Raw genomic sequence first — 18,534 nt, 5'->3', positions numbered from 1 at the left:
TAACAAACACCTAGAGTAGTGCTTAGAAAATGTTGCCATTACTGTTTTCATTATCAATATGAAGTTAATTGAGTGTACTTAATAAAGCATAGAAAATGTTCCCAGTACAGTCTTAAGTGAAAAAAATATATAAAATAGTAAGTATGTAAACAAATGCTGAGCCTGTGAGAAATACATGTGAAATAGTGGTATTGATAGCATAGTAACATTATGAATTATATTTTAATGAAAGATTTTAATCTTATTTCAAACTTCCGTCTTACTAGAAAAGGAGAGGGATGAATAAAAAATAAAACTGAAAATATTAGGTAACACTAAAGTAGTTGTATGGTAGGAGACTCAAAAAACATCAAAAATAAAAATGGGATTCATGTTTGCAGAGTTGATGAGCCTTTATCACCTTCAATTTGGGGAAAGACATCTTTTTTTAACATATAAAACTCCAACTGATCTCAATTATTTAGTTATAACATGTTGATGGAAGCTAATTCCAGGCTACAGGTCAGTGTCATTGGGACTGCCAAGAGGCTGAAGATGAAAACAGATTAGAGAGAAGGAAATAGAAAACTGAATATTAAATGTTGATATATAAGAGTTTATTTTGTATGTATAGTATTGACTCAAATATTTAAAACTATCTATAACTAGCTATAGATGTATTAATATAAACATAAAGTAAAAAATTGGAAATGTATTGCAATTTCTTCTTTGTCCTTTCTAAAGTTGTCTACTCAGTATATAATACTTTTAAATCGGGAAAAAGAGAACTTTAAAAAAATATTCATTTCTTCTTTTTACAGCAAGGGATCTTTAATGAGAAGGTAAGAGGGAGAGCACAAGCCAGTGATGTCGTAAATTCCCTAGTGCATGTGATTGTTTACTCTAAAAAGTCCCTGAGTTGGGAGCTAAAAATAATAAGAGCTGGGGGCTGAATTTGGGGAGGCAACAAGTCCCACAAGAAAGGCTGTGAGCGGGGCAAACTGGGGTTCGGCACAGGAGCTGGGTGACTAAGAGAAAGGGAAGGTTAGCTCAGTCTCTCCCTTAGGAGTGGGGACTGCATAAGGAGTTGGTGCTCAGCCAGGGATGCAGCTTGGAGAGGCTTTGTGGGGAGCACTACTTCATGAATGGAAGAGTCGTTTTAAAGGTTCAGTGGAGGAGCCACGTTCAGTTTAGCCTCCCCAATCTCATTGGCCTGTCAAGCAGGCTTTCCTACTCCCAGACCTGGAACCTGATTTCTGGTCATGTGTAGCCTCTGATCCAACCAATTCCTTTCCAAAGAATTTTTTGTACCTGCAGGTATGTTCTGATTTAGGTGCTTCTTTAACTAAACGACCTTTTCCAATGAAGTCCTTTTAACAAAGAAAAACACAGACTTCCCGTACTTCAAAAACTAGACAAGCCTTTGGAAACAGTTTAGCCAAATGCTCTCATGAGTGCAAGGCGCTGTGGCTTTTCTAAAAGCCGGGGGGAAACCGGGGCCCAAGGAGATTAGGTGATTTGTCCAGGGTGACTGGGTAAGGTATGGCAGGGCCCCCCATGATCCCTCTTTTTTCTGTGTATTTGTTTTCTACTACCCCATGTTGTTCCTTGTTAAACAAGAAGAATCTTTCTTTGCCGGGATACATCAACACAAAGTTAGCTCCTGTCATAATAGGATTTATCATAATATCTTGACGAATAATGCTTACCACTATGTCCTGACTGAATAACATCCTTTATTGAGGCCTATGTGCTTTTTATAAGCTGTCTTTTAATTCTCATAATAAAAAGGTATTATTAGAATGCATTTTCAGACAAAGCATCAAAGCAGTTAAATAAACCATCCACCATCACCCTGTTAGGTAGCAGAGTCAGGATCTGAACCCAGTCCATCTGAATCCGAAGTTACCTTCTTGAATATCCATAAAAATGTCCTGATGCATGTGTGTATGTGTGTGTGAACACTATACTATATATATAATGGATTATTACTCAGTCTCAAAAAAGAAGGAAATCCTGCCATTTGGAACAACATGGGTGAATCTGGATGAGCTAAATGAATGAGCCAGACACAAAGACAAATATTGCATAATCTCACTTATATATGGAATCTAAAAAAAGTTGAAGCTATAGAAGCAGAGAACAAAATGGTATTGCCAGGGGCTGGGGGCTGGGAAAATGTGAAGATGTTTAGCAAAGTACAAAGTTTCTGTTTTGCAAGATGAATTAAGTTTGAGACCCTAATGTACAACAATGTGACTATAATTAACAATACTTTATTGTATTCTTGAAATTTCCTAAGAGGGGAGCTCTGAAATGTTCTTATAAAGAAGGAAGAAAACAGTGGGAGCCTGGCTGGCTTAGTCATGGAACATGCAACTCTTGATCTCAGGATTGTGAGTTCGAGTCCAACACTGAGAATAGAGATTACTTAAAAATAAAATCTTAAAAAAAAAAAAAAAAGGTAACTATCTGAGGTGCTAAATATGTTAATTAGCTTGATTGTGGTAATCATTTCACAATGATTTCAAATCTTGAAGTTGTATACCTGAAATATATACAATTTGTTTTGTATTTTATTTATTTATTTATTTATTTATTTATTTATTTATTTATAGACAGAGCATGAGCCAGGTGAGTTAGAGAGAGGGAAGCACAGAATCTGAAGTATGCTCCAGGCTCTGAGTTGGCAGTACAGAGCCCAATGCAGGGCTCAAACTCACAAACCCTGAGGTCATGAGCTGAAGTAGGACGCTTAACCAACGGAACCACTGAGGCACCCCTATATGATTTTTAATTATCAAATATATTCTAGTAGAAATTTAAAAATAATTTTAAAAAATACCTTGACTGTACAAAAAAAGAAAAAGAAAAAGATACTCTGATGTGGCTAGCCTTTATTAAAGTAAATTCATCATTCTCTGAAGTTCTCTCATTAGTGAAATTGTTTTTTCTTTAATGAAAATGGCAACATTTAAGCACCTTGACATTATATGAGAACTAAATTCCTAAAATGTATTATTTCTAAACACCTTCATAAAGCTACCAGGATAAAAATTTTCGCCCTGGACTTATTTTTATTTCACTTGAGTGTGCAAAGTATTACTACAGTGTATTGCTATAATATGGTAATGCTTTGCATACTCAAGCGAAGGAAAAAAAAAAGGAAGCCAGGGTAAAATTTTTATGAGAACTGTAAAGGAGAAATCTTAGATACTTCCTGTGTTTTATTTTATTTTCCATTAATATGGCGATCTTCACAAGTTTTATATTATGAAACATTTACTCTGGCACTTGAATTAATAGATAAAAAGCAAGGTGCCCTCCAATTCCTTACTAGTCTTCAGGACAAAGATCATTCAGAGTTCATCCTGAAAAGCATCTAAATTTAGAGATTTGCTGCAGGAGCAAAACTTTCATGTACCAGTAATAGAACCAGACTGGCTATCCAAGGTATGTCAGGCATGTGTTTGCGATGCTGTCACAAGCAGGGTCAAGAGTATCTGTCCCTGTGCACTGGTGACCTAGGAGGCCTGCTGTTTCTAGGCCAGTTACAAAGAGATCTGGGGCTGGAAGGAAAGGAGATTGCAGTAGTGAGCACAGGAGCTTATTTGATCACATTTGTCAGGCAAGTGTTTTTTAAAACATTTTTGTTTCATTTGCAAAGTGTATATATGTACATAGTTTTTTTTTTCCTTAGTGTCAAAAATTTACTGAAAAAAACATAGATCTCCCTCAACCCTTAACTGCTAGCCCCTTGATCTGCAACTCAGAGGAAATACATGGCCTTTGAGTGTGGATATTTTAAAGCAGAGGCAAACTGCTTTCCTACATCTGGTAGTCAGTCTCTTTCTATTTTTTAATCTTCCGAATACCCACCGGAAAAGACAAAAGAAGTTAGAGGACAGGACCCTGGTGAATGTTCAGAAAGGCTGCTTTGGCTTGTTTTTCAAATATAGATAACAGAGGTTATAAGATCTTTTACATTTCCTTTATTTCAGTCTTTACCCCTCCTTATTTATTTTTTTATTTTTTTATTTTTAGGGAGAGAGAAAGAGGGAGAGAGAGGATGCACACTTGCACAGGGGAGGGGCAGAGGGCAGAGGAGAGAGAATCTCAAATGCGGGGCTTGATCCCAGGAGCCTGGGATCATGACCTGAGCCAAAATCAAGAGAGTCAATGGATTGAGTCACCCAGGCACCCCCACCCCTCCTATTCTTAAATCAGAGGACAAAGCATATAGGACTTAGCTAGAATTGGTGGGTAACAGCTTTGGTTGTTATTGAGCACTTGCTATATTCCAGGCCCTATATATAGTTTTTGTTTTTCTCAGTTCATCTTTATAATAATTCTATGAGGTGGGTATTTTTATCCTCATTTTTACAGATGAGGAAACTGGGAAAGAGTAAGTAATTTACTCAAGGATATATAGCTACTAAGAAACCGAGATAAATTTTGAACCTAGACTCTCCAACTCTAAAACCCCACTGGAAACACTTAGATTTTCAGTCTTTGTAGGGAGACAGAGGACATGACCAGCAGAGTGCTGAGCCTATGTAAGGAGTGAAAAATGGCATAGCACAAATTAGGGTGGTCCCTGGCCTATCTATCACTGTGTGGGAATTGCTCTGAGATCTGCATTAAAGCTTTGGCAAGGTTGCACTGTTCAAAATGAATGTTGCAGACAGAGGATCTGATGAGCAAGCATCAAGTGAGCTTACTAAAGTGAGAATTCTCAGGCTGGAGATTAGTGTGTCAGCCTCAACAGATGCAGTTTCTTAAGAAACTGGATGGGGTCTTTCAAGAACAGGAATGGTCTGCTGCAGATATTCTTGGGCAGGTCCAGCCCTTTCATACCTGCCGAAGAATTCCTGGGAAGGCTTCCAATCAGGCAAAAGGGAACCACAAAGGGACAAGACACTCTTAGAAACTGCAGTCATTTGGAAGGAGAGCAGTGCTAGGGACCGCAGAGAAAGATCAAGTTGGAATTATATATGCCTCTTAAATGTCACACAGGGTAGCAAGAAACTGGAGATGGCGTCAAAGTCCACGTGGCCAGCAGCAGGAATTCTATATGGACTCACAGTCATCTGTGGGACAGATTGCTGAGCAGAGCTTAGAGTGGGAAGAGTCATTTTTTAAACTGGCCTAAGCATGGGACCAGATGCCAGGAACAAGAGAAAACACTTTTCATGTATGTTCATACCTGAGAGGGTTTCACAGCAAGTCATGTGAAAAGGTGCTAGGGGGTGTCCGTTGGAGAATCAGGTCCACCTAGGGCAATCAGGGCAGGAGTAATTATGACAAAACTTTTCCAAAATGTCAGGTTTTTTCTGGGACCAAAGGAAACATCTGAATTCTCACTACTGAGGAATTAAGGAAGCAGAAAGGGAGGTGAAATCAGATGTCCTCAGGGCAGAAGAATGAAGAGCAGAGTAGGGACTGGCATCACAGAGCAGGGAGGGTGCAAGTATGCCTCAGCCCCCTGAAGTCAGAGCCCAGGACTCACGGTGACCAGTCACCCTTATCTGCACCAGTGTAGCAAGTTTGATAACAGGATCACCAACCCTTGGCATCTCATTGACGTCAACCTGGGACAGTTTCAAGAACAAAGCAAGGAATGCCACCCCACCCACCAGCAGAAAATGGGTTTGCTTCAGCTCTGAGGAAAGACACCTTATGGCAGACTGTGCTCATGAGGGGAAAACTCAGGGAAGGGGAGAGGGAGCTCACCTACCAGGTGGCAGACTTACCTCTTTTCCCAGATCTCAAAATGGAAAAATTTCCAGCTGTATCTTTCCTTGTGGAATCCTAATGCTTCTATGTTTGACCTTAAGTTTTGACTGGTCTAGTGGGACTAGACTGTCTGGGTTGGGATTGGAGTAAGAACCTCAAGAGGACAATTCAAACCTTTCCTGGTAACTATATAGCCAGGGAGAGTCGGATCTCTGCATTCAAAGGACTTCAGAGATGAGTCACATCTAACCTCACCAGAGAAAAAGGGAGGGAAGGCGTGGGCCTCAAGACTGGAGAGACTCAGGTGCCAAGAGCAAATAGTGTGCTGTGTTTACTCTCCCCTTCACTCAACACTCCGAGGTAGTATTGTGTAACAGACTTGCTAAGACGTTAGTGTATGGAGGAAAATGGGGCGGGAGTGGGGTGGGCAGAGATCATTTGTTATTTTTGCTATTCTCTGTCTTTTTTTTTTAAGTTTTTTTTTTTTTTTTTAATGTTTGTTTCTTGTTGAGAGAAAGAGAGCATGAGCAGGGGAGGGCAGAGAGAGGCGGGGACAGAGGATCCGAAGCGGGCACTACGCTGACAGCAGCGAGACCAATGTGAAGCTCAAATTCACAAACCGTGAGATCATGACAGGAACCAAAGTCCAACACTCAACCAGCTGAACCACCCAAGCACCCCCCCCTTTTTTAAGTTTTATTTATTTAAGTAATCTCTATATCCATCGTGGGGCTTGAACTCACAACTCTGAGATTAAGAGTCTCACACTCCTCCAACTGAGCTAGCCAGGAGCCTCAATATTCTCTGTCTTCCGAAGAATGGAACTCTCCTCTTTGAAAGATGATGAGTGTGAAAATACGAATTGCAGAAAAGGAGATGGGGGGGGGGTGTATCTAGGAGGAAGGTTGGCAGAGAACATGGAAAGGGAGGAAGCCCAAGTTTGTGGTTGGAGAGAGGTCCAAAGAGAGGGTGCCTGGTGGGGAAAAGAGGAGTAGCTAATACCAATAGAGAAGGTAAGATGAGGGAGCAGAGATGTTTGAAGGGAATTGTTATGGAGTTTTGTGGTGTGAAATGCCTTATGATTTTCTCTTTATGAAACCTTCAGTAAAATCTCCATTCATCAGTGCTTTGCAACTGGGATTTGTTACAAGGGAGATCAAAGGACACAGCTACATTCAGAGACTGGATATAAACACAGTGTGACTGTCACTTCTAAAGGACCTGAGAGGTATTCACGGCTTCACAGCAGGTCAAGGAGAGAGGAAACAATCAGAGGAGGTAGCACCAGAGATGAGCCTTAACCAATGACCAACATTTCTACTACAATAGTGCACAGGGGCTTTAAGTGTGAGAGGCCAAGAGGGGAGCCAGAAAGGTCTGAAAGTGTTTCATATTGTTTAGAGAATGGTGATTTACTATGTCCTGACAGTTGTCTGCATGAAGAAATGGAGCAGGCTGGAGAGAAAAAAAGAATGCTGGAAGAACTATGGATGATAGGCCATACCTTAAAGGTTGTCGTGGATGTGCTGGAGAGCAGAACAGAGGGAAATGGGGTATTTGCAAGAAAAGAATATGGCACAGTATGCTATATCCCTGAAAGAGAAAATAGGTCTGAAGACCCTCTGATTCCCCTACTCCACGTAGCTGCCTCCTTCAAATGACTAAGCCAACCTGAATTGTAAACGTTGTATAAGATAAATCATGTTTCAGCTTAATCTTACTCAACTTCAGTAGATTCCCCCTGGATTTGACATCTCTGCTCTGCTCCTATTCCAGCCCTAGCTGAGGAAAAGACTGCCACCGGGCCATGCTCATTGATTTGTGGGAGAGGTGTAATTCCCAGGGCCCTCTACCAATGCTGAAACTACCTGTATTCTGGTTGCCTGAGGAGCTCCCACACCCACCAGTAGGCCTCTTCCTGTCTACAGAGCTGCCTATTCTATGGGTCCCCTCAATCTCTTCCACTCTCAGAACTCTGAGTGATTAGATTACCCTGCACAACTGCTGCAACAGAGTCTGAGGACCTCCGTATATAGATGAGTCCAGGGTGTCTGGTGGCAATTTTTTTTTTTTAACAAATCTTTTTTTTTTTTTTTTGAGAGAGAGAGAGAGAGTGAGTGAATGGGGAAAGGGGGTAGAGGGAGAGAGAATCTGAAGCAGGCTCTATGCTCAGTGCAGAGCCCCTATGTGGGGCTCCATCCCACGACCCTGGGATCATGACCTGAACCAAAATCAAGAGTCAGACACTCAACCAACTGAGCCACCCAGGTGCCCGTGCAATTTTTTCACTCTGATCCCTATAACCTCAAGAAGTAGAGCTCATTCCATCAGTTAACATATTGAACATCTACTAGGGAATCTATGATACAAAATGAATTAAGACATGATCTCTGGGACACTTGACTGGCTCAGTCGGGGGAGCATGTGACTCTTGATCTCAGGGTTGTAAGTTCGAGCCCCACATTGGGTATAGAAATTATTTAAAAATAAAATCTAAAAAAAAAAGAAAAGTCTTGATCCCTGACCTCAGGGGTCTAAGTTGAGAAAGACATGTAAATAAACATGGATAAGTAATGTGTTAACTGCTAAGAAGGAGGTAAGGAAGGGCTGCTGTGGAAAGATAGAGCAGAGACAACTAGTCCAGAGGGTATTGGGGAGGAAAGAAGAGTTCCCCAGGACTCCTGGAAGGAAAGGCAGGAGTTAGCCCAGTGAAGGAATGGAGGTGGCATAAGAGGCATAGGGAGCAAGCTGTGGATGCAAATGGCCTGGAGACAGAGCAAGTCCTTTGGGCAGCTGTGGGTAGTTCATCGAAGCTGGTGTTCAGGCTGCATAGGTAGACCCCAGGGTGCATCAAGAAGGATCTTGCATGCATTGCCAGGGAATTGGGACTTTATAAAGGCAGGGAGAGCCATGGGTTCCTACTCCAGGAAAAACAAAAAGCCATATGAGACAGGAAATTGTATATTATTTGAGTCAGCACTGAATAATAAATACACAGTCCTAATAACATAAACATTAAATAACAATTTAACCAGAAATTATAATATTAGAAGGGTGGCGGGAACAGGCATGACAGCTTCCTTATTAAGACATAGCCATGTTATGTGAAAATATAGATACAAATAATCGGAATAGCTCAAATAATTGTGGTTTGCTTCTAAAGAATGAGGAGTAGAAAGGATGGGAGATGGGACTGCTGTTTTACCACTAGCCTTGTAATATGTAACTTTGTAAATAAGCTTTTTAGAAAGATAATTATGTACCTATATTAATATAAATAAAAACTCTTTTTAAGTATCTATGTGTAAACCTCAGCTTCATCACTTAATAACTGAGTGACCAGGGGACAACTCTTTATCCTATCTGTAGTTTCTTCATCTGTAAATTGGAATAGTAACACCTATTTTGCAGGGTTATTATGAGGATTAGAGAATATATGTGAAGTGCATAGCACTGAGTCTGAAGCTTAGTAAATAATATAATTCGATATTTATTAAATATTTAATATATAAACATAATAAATTGCAGGCATTTTCTTTTTAAGTTTTTAAATTTAAGTAATCTCTACACCCAAGGTGGTATTCAAACTCACGACTCTGAGATCAAGAGTCTTGGGCTTTTCTGATTGAGCCAAGCAGGTGCTCCCTGAGTATTTTTGTTTTTAATAAGAGATGGAAAAGAGGCCTAAAAAGTATATTTAGAAGGACTGGAAACATGCCTTCTTTATTTATTTCCACCTCCGGTCATTGGAACACATTCCATTATTTAACAAAAAGGTATGACTGTATTCATAAAGTATAGAAGGGAGAGAAGTTATCCCAATATTAGAAGCCAAAACCTAGTTAAATGTTTGAAAAATCAGGTGGTTGAAAAAATGTTTGCAGAAACAAAAGGAGAAAATGCTGTCCTTTGAGGTATCTATCTGCCTGAGAAAATAAGGATTTGTGACGTTGTTCACTTGCACTAGGTTTAAAATAAAAGGTAGGGGTGCCTAGGTGGCTCAGTCAGTTAAGCCTCGGACTTGGACTCAGGTCATGATCTTAAGGCAAGTTCGAGCTGCCTGGGGTTCTGCTAGACAGCTCAGAGCCTGGAGCCTACTTGGGATTCTGTGTCTTCCTCTCTGTCTGCCCTCCCCCGCTCATGTTCTGTCTCTCTCTCTCAAAAATATAATAAACATTAAAAAAATAAAAGGTAACCTAGCATTTGATATGACTGATATGAGTGAAATGAACAGATTTGCAAAGAAAGGCAGTTTCCCTGACCTGTCTAGCAACCAGAGCTAGTCCCTTTCACCCCTCCGGTCCTCAAATTTCCAGGTTGTGTATACAGGGGTCAAAAAAAAGATCTCTATGCCTAGGCCCACGCTCTAAGGTTCTGAGAATTGTCGGCAACGCGCTTTTGCCTGGGGACGTGGCAATAAACAAATGACTCGGGGTTTCTCACTAGGCTCCTAACACGGATGGATTTCCTTAACCCGTTTCTACCTAAAACAAAGTATTTCCGAATTAGCACCCTTAGATTGCTAATTGGGTCTCCTCACATTTGGCACCGACACCCCCCCCCCCCCCCCATAGCGGGAAACCCTAGTGGCCCGGAAGGCGCCCCAGGAGTGGGAACTACATATCCCAGGGTGCCCCAGGGCGGGGGGCACCCACTCGGATTGGCCAGGGGTCGGTGACGCTCAGTGTTTTGGCCCGGACGGTCACATGTTTCCTTTGTTGTGAGCTACAGCAGACACTGGTGGCTGGAGGGGGACGCCGGCGCTGGGGAGAGCGCTGCGCCGCGGGCCGCTGAGGGAACGCAGGGGCGGCCGCTGGCCGTTTCCAGCCTTCGCCGAGAGGTACCAGGGTTGACAGCTCCGGACTAGCCGAAAGGCGACGAACCGGCCAGAGCCGGGAGCGGAGGGGCGGCCGAGGTCGCGACCACTGGGGTGTCTGCAGAAGGAAGCCAGCGTTGGCCGGCGTCTCGGAGCCAGACGTGGGGCCTGAGGGGAGATTGAGGCTGGTACTGCAGGGCCTCTGTCTGGGGTGCAGCGTCTCCAGGGCACCCTGGGGGGGGGGGGGATTGGTCTTCAATCCCGGCACTGTAACGGCAGCCCTGAAGGGAGGGCACCTCCGCCTCCTGGCACTACCCTCCCGGAACCGCGGCGCTGCTGGCGCGCCCCGCCGGGGGCGGGTTGGGAGGAGCATGGCCGCCCGGGCTGGGGGTAGCAGGTGCGGGTCACCCCTTCGCCTCGAGGGCAGGAGCAGCTGGCGGACAGGGCTGGGCAGATGGGCCCCGCATGTTGCTGATGGGCTTTGAACGAGGCGCTGCTCTTTTTCAATCGAAAGAAGCACTGAGAAGGTCTCAAGTCAAGTCTTTTCGTTTCGTGGGGGCCACCGTTGGTCCTGTTGGGGAGGACTGACGGGGTCAAGGTGGGTCCCAGGGCAACGGGCCAGAGAAGCCCCATTAAAGCGGTTACGAAATGTGCTCGGCACTGTCACCTGACCGTTACCCCCGCCCCCACCCCCACCCCCCGCGAGCCTTTGTTTACCACGGATGGCGGCTGAGCCAGCGCCGGGAACCCAGCCCTGGAGCGACTGTCCCCGGGGAGTCGGGGCGGGCGGGGGCGCCGGCGTTCAGCCCGCGGAGTCCCCGCCTAACCTCCCCACCTTCCTACCAGTCCAGGACTCGGTTTCTTAATTTGGTTCCTAATGTCCCCGCCCCCCAAGTTCTGGACACTTGGGGCTCTTGACTGTTATCACAGCTGGGATTGGGCGCCGGCGGCTGCCTGCAGGCGGGACGACTGGGCGAGTTCCGAGTGTTTATTGGCGGTTGTCCTGTCGTTGTGCCCAAGCAGCTCTTCCCCGCCCCCTTGAAGGTGATCTGGAGGACGCGCGGGAGCGCGCGCTCTCGGCTTCGGCGCTCCTGCGGCCCTTTTGGAGCTAGCGGCGCGCGTTCCCGCGCGGAAGGACTGGAGCGAGAGACCCAGCCCTGTCACGACTGTCCCTCGGTGACCGCCGCAGCTTCTGCCAGAGCCTTAGGCAGTTCTGGGACTGCAGAGGACGGCAGCGCGGGCGCCCTTGGAGGACCGGAAAATTAGCCCTATTTAACTAGTGTCGCCTTATTACCGAGATGGTGGGAAGGAAATCCTTATGTGAATTTGTGCTTGCTGATTCTGTAAACAACGTATGAGTAGCTAAATAAGGACCATAACGCCATATTTTAGGATGCCTCACTCACCCCTGAGGCAGTGACTGTTCACAGTTGATTTTAGTGATTAATCACTTGCTTTCAAGCAGCTTTTTAAAAATTACTTTTTAGGCTTTTTAGGTCCACCAGCCGAGCTTGATTTCTATTAGGAAAGTAAAATAGATTTAAAATCTACCCGGTATCGACTAAGATTAAAATTAGAATTCTACTTAAAATAAATAAATAAATGATAGCTTAGGGATATCGTTCTAAAAGTTAAGCGCCTTGTATACCCCGGTTTAGATTGTTTTCCTTGTTTAGAGGACTGTGGCACACTCCTATATTTATCTGCGTTGTAATTAAAAATTTTGAATGAATTACAAATATGTTGTTTTAAAATTGTAAATTTAGGGGCGCCCGGGTGGCTCAGTGGATTAAGCCTCTGACTTTTGAGTTTGGCTCAGGTCATGATCTCATGGTTGGAGAGATCTAGCCCTCCTTGGGAGGGACACCACGGAGCATGCTTTGGACCCTCTCTCTCTCTCCCTCTTTCTCTGCCCCCCCCCCCCAATAAACATTAAAAAGTGTAAATTAAGATGACAATAATAAAATCTCCAAGAACAATCACGTTAGCCACAGTGTATTATAGATGTGGTTTGCTTAATTTCATGAATAGGGTACTTGAGTTTTATCATGTTTTCTTTTCCTGTAAATTTATAGGAATTCACCCAAGAATAATGCATTTCTATAGGAGGTAAATTGAGTTCCCTGGCTGAAGCAGAAATTGAATATGAACAGTTCTCATTTGTTACGCATTCTTAATATATTTTTAAAATTCAAGTGGAGATGACTATACCAGAAGGGCAGCTTCTGAAATCCCACACTCCTCATCACTTGTGCATTGAGGGCATTTAACGTATCTAAGTACAAAATGCAATCTTTAAATCAGCATTCAAAAGCTTGCATATCTAGACAAAGCCTGTGACTCATATCTGAACATAAAAAAGAAATATTCTGAGTTAGGGCTATAAGCTTTAATTTAAACTTTCTTGACTTCTGTTCAAGTTGCTAAAACCTTAATCCTTTTTCAGAAAACTTTCTTTTAACTTCCTTGTTTTTCTGCCATTTCATTAAAACCCAAAGGTCAAGCCTATGACAAATAAATACTATTAAGTGACTGCAGTTATTTTTGTATATACTTTTACCTAGAAATTTGGGACATCCTTTTTCAATAAATATTTAGGTATGGACTGTATACTGAAAAATGTAAATAAAATAGCCTCATAAGTGTATCCATATAAATATATGAAAAATACATTTTGTATGATTCTGATTGTGTTGTGATTAAAACAAAATGTGGCCACCTGACAACTATTGACATTTTAAAACCCTTATTCTTTATCCTGTTAAAAACAATACCTGGGGTTCATGGGTGGCTCAGTCAGTTAAGTGTCTGACTCTTGCTTTTAGCTCGGGTCATGATCTCATGGTTCATGAGTTAGACACCCCCCCCCCCCCCCCCATAGAGCTCTGTGCTGACAGCAGGAGACCTGCTTGGGATTCTCTCTCTCTCTCTCTCTCTCTCTCTCTCTCTCTCTACCCCTCCCCTACTCTCATGCTCTCTCTCAAAGTAAATAAAGTTAAAAATAAACAAAAAACACAATAGCTGAACTAACTTTAATTGATGGGTTTGTCACTGTAAATTCATCACCCAAGGGCTTATAATTTTTCAGCATTTGGCACATCCTAAAGTCTAGCAACTTGATGTTTAAAAGTGATTAGGCTTTGTACTCAATAGTTTCTAAAACTTATTCTGTAAATAATTTGTGTCACCACTAAGGTAAATAAAAGTCACTAACTTACAAGTACTTTTATACATAGAGAAGTTGCTTGAAATACTGGATCTCAAACCTGTTTGAGTGGCAGAGCAGCAGGTAGGGTCCTTGCAGATTTAATTTGATTTTAAAATAAAATCATGCATTAAATACCTAAAAGAAACATGTTAGCATAAAACCAAATGACATTAAGTTTACATGTTAAGTCTAGTGAGAAGCATGAGTAGGCTCAATAAGGCAGCTTGATAGCAGGTGTGATTTTACATATATATATATATATATATATATATATATATATATATACGTATGCGTATATATATACATATATAAGTATATGTATGCATACGTATATATATATATACGCATACGTATATATATATACACATATATACACATATACATATTTATATATGTATATATATACACATACGTATATATATATAAACTGGAACTCATGAACTGTGAGATCATGACCTGAGTCAAAGTTGGACACTTAAAGGCCTGAGCCACCCAGGCACCCTAGGTGTGATGTTTGATAATTAGCATTTTTTTTTTTCCTTTGTGGGTTGGGAAATATTAGTAACCAAAAGTTTCAAGGCAAGGGAGAAAAACACTGAATGGAGAAATCTGATTTTTTTGTTCTGTGATTTGAGAGAAGAGGGTATTCTTTTTTAATTATAGAACTATATTGTCAAGTCTGACACATTAAGCACTGCTAAAGTTTTAATCATTAGATACCTCTTACTTTTTTTCTCTCATTAATCAAAGTCAGAACATATTGACCATTTGAATTCTAGTCAACAAGGGATAATCCCTAATTGCTATAAACCTAGAGAAAGAAATTTAAGTGTTAGTTGGTTTCTGGTGTCTTATGGTGGGTAAATATGTTCTTGGTGGTTCCATTAAGAAATTAGAAACGCTAGGGGTACCTGGGTGTCTCAGTTGGTTAGGCTTCAGCTCTTGATTTTGACTCATGTCATGATCTCATGATTTCTGTGTTCAAGCCCTGCATCGGGCTCTGAACTGATGGCACGGAGCCTGCTTAAGATTCTCTTTCTCTCTCCCTCTCTCTCTGCCCCTCTCCCACTTGCATGCACTCTCTCTCTCTCAAAATAAATAAATAAACTTTAAGGGGCGCATGTGTGGCTCAGTCAATTAAGCGTCTGACGCTTGATTTTGGCTCAGGACGTGATCTCACAGTTTTGGAGTTTGAGGCCTGTGTGGGGCTCTGTACTGGATGTACAGCCTGCTTGGGGTTCTTTCTCTCTTCCTGTCTCTCTCAAATAAATACACTTTAACAAATAAATAAAGAAATTAGAAATGTTGAAAATAATATATTGTTTATTTACTATTTCTTGAATTATTTTTCATTCAGTTATGTAAAATAAACCCTTTATCCTCCTTTCAGAGGAAAAAAAAAGAGAAAAAATAATATTTTTAAGACTGGGCTTTAAATACTGGATTTGTAAAACTTGGTTTAGGAACCACTCACTGCTCCAAGAGTAAAGCTTTAAATTAAAATTTCAAGAGTGTAAATTTATAGTTTTTAACAAGTCATTAAATAGAATGGTTCAAATAAATAAGCTTTTAAGAAAATAGGGTGAAAATATTTGAAATTTATAAAAAGTATACGGTTGGTTTTTTTTAAGTTTATTTATTTGGAGAGAAAGAGAGGAAGGGCACACAGGAGTGGGGGGTGGGCAGAGAGAGAGAGAGAGATAGAGAGAGTCCCAGGCAGACCCAAAGCCACAAACAGGGAGATCATGACCTGAGCAAAAATCAAGAGTCTGACACTTAGCTGACTGAGCCACCTAGGTGTCCCTCTAGTCATTTTTAAATAATGGATTTACTATGTTGCACTTTTCTGGCTTTCCTTCTTTTTTTTTTTTTTTTAATAATTTTTTATTTTTAAATTTACATCCAAGTTAGTATATAGTGCAACAATAATTTCAGGAGTAGATTCCTTAATGCCCCTTATCCATTTAGCCTATCCCCCTCCAACAACCCTGTTTGTTCTCTATATTTAAGAGTCTTTTATGTTTTGTGCCCCTCCCTGTTTTTGTATTATTTTTGTTTTGCTTCCCTTATGTTCATCTGTTTTGTATCTTAAAGTCCTCATATAAGTGAAGTCATATGATATTTGTCTTTCTCTGGCTAATCTTGCTTAGCATAATACCCTCTAGTTCCATCCACGTAGTTGCATATGGCAAGATTTCATTCTTTTTGATTGCCGAGTAATACTCCATTGTATGTATATACCACATCTTTATCCATCCATCCACTGATGGACATTTGGGCTCTTTCCATACTTTGGTTATTGTTGATAGTTCTGCTATAAACATTGGGGTGCATGTGCCCCTTCAAAACAGCACACCTGTATCCCTTGGATAAATACTTAGTAGTGCAATTGCAGGGTCCTAGGATAGTTCTATTTTTAATTTTTTAGGAACTTTCATACTGTTTTCCAGAGTGGCTGCACCAGTTTGCATTCCCACCAGCAGTGCAAAAGAGATCCTCTTTCTCCACATCCTCGCCAACATCTGTGGTTGCCTGAGTTGTTAATGTTAGCCATTCTGACAGGTGTGAGGTGGTAGTTCATTGTGGCTTTGATTTGTATTTCCCTGATGATGAGTGATGTTGAGCATTTTTTTCAGGTGTCAGTTGGCTATCTGGATGTCTTCTTTGGAGAAGTGTCTATTCATGTCTTGCCCATTTCTTCACTGGATTATTTGTTTTTTGGGTGTTGAATTTGATAAGTTCTCTATAGATTTTGGATACTAATCCTATATCTGATATGTCGTTTGCAAATATCTTCTCCCATTACATCGGTTGCCTTTTAGTTTTGCTGATTGTTTCCTTCACTGTTCAGAAGCTTTTTATTTTTGCTTTTGTTTCCCTTGCCTCCAGAGCTGTATTGAGTAAGAAGTTGCCATGGCCAAGGTCAAAGAGGTTTTTGCGGGGCGCCTGGGTGGCGCAGTCGGTTAAGCGTCTGACTTCAGCCAGGTCACGATCTCGTGGTCCGTGAGTTCGAGCCCCGCGTCAGGCTCTGGGCTGATGGCTCAGAGCCTGGAGCCTGTTTCTGATTCTGTGTCTCCCTCTCTCTCTGCCCCTCCCCTGTTCATGCTCTGTCTCTCTCTGTCCCCAAAATAAATAAAAAACGTTGAAAAAAAAAAAAACATTTTAAAGAGGTTTTTGCCTGCTTTCTCCTCGAGGATTTTGATGGCTTCCTGTGTTACATTTAGGTCTTCCATCCATTTTGAGTTTATTTTTGTGTATGGTGTAAGAAAGTGGTCCAGGTTCATTCTTCTGCATGTGGCTGTCCAGTTTTCCCAGCACCACTTGCTGAAGAGACTGTCTTTATTCCATTGGATATTCTTTCCTGCTTCGCCAAGGATTAGTTGGCCATACGTTTGTGGGTCCATTTTTGGGTTCTCTATTCTGTTCCATTGATCTGAGTGTTTGTTTTTGTGCTAAGCTTTCCTTCTTTGGATTTACTTTGTAACTTTATATATCTTTAAAGATAAACCTCTTCTTTTTAGTCTTCTGGTTGTCTCTGCTGTGTTTTTCTTCACTCAAAGTTAAATTTGAGAAAATGGAGTAGTGTAGAGCATAGTATGTGGCAAGTCAGTACTGCTAGTTGTAGAGACCACATTAGTGAAAATATTGGTTTCCTTTACTATTTGGTATTTATTAGTCTTTAAAGCTCCTCATTAATCCACACTATCTTTAAGACTGATAGTAATTTCTTTCTTTGTATAGGATTCCTGAATTCTAAAGGAAAATTAAGCTTGGTTGCAGCATAGCTACACTGTAGATCAACTGTGATATTGTAGCTCTTCTCGACTTTACATTGGCCTCCTCTGTCCCTTGCCCTTACTTATTAGGGTGGTAAGTATTACTTTAAAACTCTGCTCAAAATGCCCTAGTGAATTGCCTTGTGATTCTACTCCTTAAGGTAATAATTGTAGACCAGATCAGTCATGAGAAAAATCTATTCCAATTTGTACCTGTGTTTTCTGCTGGTGAAACACTGAAAATTTGAATCTATTTTAATGTTAGTCTTAGAGTTCTTTTTTGTTGTTGTTTTAATTAATTAATTAGTTAATTAAAGTAATCTCTACACCCAATGTGGAGTTCAAATTCACAACCCCGAGATCCAGAGTCACATGCTGTACTGACTGAGCCAGCCAGGGACCACAACCCTGCAGAGTCTTAAACTGGATCTCAATTCAGTATTTGCAACTCAAGTGCCAGACAGAGAGTAAGTGCTCAGAAACCTTTCTCCATTTGACCCAAATCCCAACATTGGCTCAGGATCTTATTGTCCATTGGGAAGAAACACTTAACTTAGCTAGGATTAATGATCCCCTAATTTGACCAAGTTGAAATATTTTTTACCAAGGGTACATACAAGTTAGACTAACTTCTGGGAGTAAGGAAACTTCAAAATAACATTCACTTCACAATCACAACATAATCAGATGTGTGTGTGTGTGTGTGTGTGTGTATAAATCAACAGTCCATTTCTTCATTTTCATGATCAACTTTTGTTATTTGCCTAAAGTTGTTAAGACTTTACAAGTTCTGTTTGTATATACCTGGGCAAGACACCAGAACCACTTGTGTTTAAATAATATTGCTATTCCATGCACAGTTCAAGGTTCTAGTATTTTCTCTTAAGAGAAAATTCCTCTCCTCCCTCACTTCCACCAAAAAAAAAAAAAAAAAAAAAAAAAAGAATTGTGCTGAATTAGTTGGTTTCCACAGGTACTAAGTTTATAAGGTTTAACAAAGCAGAAAAAATATGTATTTC

The 18,534-nt window shown here is 41.2% G+C and overlaps 1 protein-coding gene across 6 annotated transcripts in view; it reads left to right on the top strand.

Annotated features, from left to right (window-relative positions):
* The first annotated feature begins 10,451 nt into the window (after positions 1-10,451).
* The window catches only part of KLHL24 (kelch like family member 24), a 43,119-nt gene continuing 35,036 nt past the window's right edge, over positions 10,452-18,534 (top strand). For 2 of the 6 annotated variants that reach the window (XM_019463302.2, XM_019463298.2), the window contains exons 1-2: positions 10,453-10,555; positions 17,481-17,609. The gene's annotated coding sequence lies outside the window, so the exon portion shown is untranslated. Of the gene's footprint in view, positions 10,556-10,606; positions 10,720-17,480; positions 17,610-18,534 lie in introns of those variants that run through there. The other 4 variants (XM_019463299.2, XM_019463301.2, XM_019463303.2 and 1 more) reach the window with 4 other exon arrangements.

Source organism: Panthera pardus, unplaced genomic scaffold, assembly GCF_024362965.1.
Source record: "Panthera pardus isolate Hobbes unplaced genomic scaffold, ASM2436296v1 HiC_scaffold_16, whole genome shotgun sequence".
In the NCBI taxonomy this organism is placed as follows: domain Eukaryota; kingdom Metazoa; phylum Chordata; class Mammalia; order Carnivora; family Felidae; genus Panthera; species Panthera pardus.
This window is presented reverse-complemented; position numbering and strand designations above follow the sequence as displayed.